We start from the raw sequence: 2203 nt of genomic DNA, 5'->3' as shown, positions 1-2203 counted from the left end.
TTGTTTGTTTGTTTGTTTGTTTACATTGTTTAATCCACTCATGAATTGATGAGCACTTGGGTTGATTCCACAACATTCAAGTGAAAGTGTCTTTTGATAAATCGGCTTCTTTTCTTCTGGGTAGATACTCAGAAGTGGGATTGCTGATTGAATGGTAGGTCTACTTTTAGTTCTTTGAGAAATCTCTACACTGTTTTCTACAGAAGTGCTACTAATTCCCAGTCCCACCAACAGTGTCTAAGTGTTCCTTTATCCCTGCATCCATGTCAGCATCTACTGTTTTTGGACTTTTAAATAAATCCATGCTAACAGGAATGTGGTGATATCTCATATGGCTTTAATTTGCATTTTTCTGATAATCAGAGATGATGACCATTTCTCAAGACATTTATTGACCATTTGTCTATCTTCTTTTAAAAATTTCCATTTATGTCTTTTGCCTACTTTTTAATGGGATATTTCGTTTTTTCCTTGCTGATTTATTTGAGTTCTTTGTAGATTCTGGTTGTTAGTCCTTTATTGAAAGTGTAGGTTATGAATATTTTCTCCCTCTCTGTGGGTTGTCTATTTGTTGTATTGATTATTTCCTTACCTATGAAGAAGCTTATTAATTTAATAAAGTCCCATTTATTTATTTTTATAAATAAAATAAATTGTTGTGATTGTCGTTGAGGTTTTGGTCACAAATTATTTTCCTAGAGCAATACTTAGAGGAGTTTTCCCTATATTTTCTTCTAGAATTCTTATGGTTTCATACCATGTATGCTGGTCTTTTATTCATCTTGAACTAATTTTTGTGAGGGATGAGAGATATGGACCCTGTTTCATTCTTCTGCAGGTGGTTCTCCAATTTTCCTAGCACCATTTATTGAATAGGGCTTCATTTCCCCAGTATATGTTGTTGTCTGCTATGTCAGAGATCAGTTGGCTATAGGTAGATGTTCTTATGTCTGGGTTCTCTGTTCTGTTCCCCTGGCCCATGTCTCCATTTTTATACCGGTACCATGCTGTTTTGTTTGCTCTAGCCTGGTGGTATAGTTTGAACCAGTGATGTGATATCTCCAGCTTTGTTCTTTTTCCTTAGGATTGCTTTGGCTAGTTGGGCCTTTTTCTGGTTCCAAATGAAGTGTATGATTATTTTTTTCTCTATCTGTGAAATATTCCCTTGGTATTTTGATGGGGATCACACAAAATACCGATGGAATCTGTGAATCACTTTGAGTAGTAGGAACATTTTAACAATGGTGATTTTACTGATCCATGAGCATGATATTTTTTCCCCTTTGTTTCTGTCCTCTGCAATTTCTTTCCTCAAGTGCTGCTTCATAATTCTTGTACAGACCATTCACCTTGGTTAAGTATATTCGTAGATATTTTATTTTCTTTGTAGCTGTTCTAAATGGTATTTATTCTTTGATTTGATTCTCAGCTTAACTATTATTGGTACATAGATATTCTACTGAGCTGTGTACATTGGTTTAATAGCCTGAGACTTTACTGAATTTATTTATCAATTCCAGGAGTCTTTGCAAACCACATCATCAGCAAAAAGTGATAGTTCTACCTCCTTTTTCCTGATTTGGATACACTTTATTGCTTTCTCTTGTCTGATTAGTCTCTGGCTAGGACCACAGAACTATGTTGAATAGAAGTGGTGACACTAGGCATCATTGTCTTATTCCAGTTCTTAAAGGAAATGTTTTCAACTTTCACCATTCTGTTGGCTGTGAATTTGAAATATTTGTCTTTTTTCTGTTCTTTCTTTCTTTCTTTCTTTTTTTTAGGAGACAAAGTCTCACTTGTCACCCTTAGTCCTCAATACAGTGCCCCGGCATCACAGTTCACAGCAATATCAAACACTTGGGCTCAAGGATTCTCTTATCTCAGCCTCCCAAGTAGCTGGGATTATAGGCACCTGCCACAACACCCAGCTATTTTTAGAGAGAAGGTTTCACTCTGGCTCAGGCTGGTCTCAAACCTGTGAGGTCAGGCAATCCGACCACCATGGCCTCCCAGAGAACTAGGATTACAGGCATGAGTTACAGCGCCTGGCCTACAAAAGGTTGGCAGCCTCCCCGTCGGGGAATCAAACCCTGGCCTCCCAGTTGACAGGCAGGGATACTCACCATCACACTAATAAGTTTGCTTTTATAATTTCAGATATGTTCCTTCTCTGCCTAGTTTTTCAGTTTTTTTTTTTTTT

The sequence above is a fragment of the Otolemur garnettii genome, unplaced genomic scaffold, assembly GCF_000181295.1.
Source record: "Otolemur garnettii isolate 467f Iridium unplaced genomic scaffold, OtoGar3 scaffold00131, whole genome shotgun sequence".
Taxonomy (NCBI): domain Eukaryota; kingdom Metazoa; phylum Chordata; class Mammalia; order Primates; family Galagidae; genus Otolemur; species Otolemur garnettii.
Note: the sequence above shows the minus strand (reverse complement) of the source record.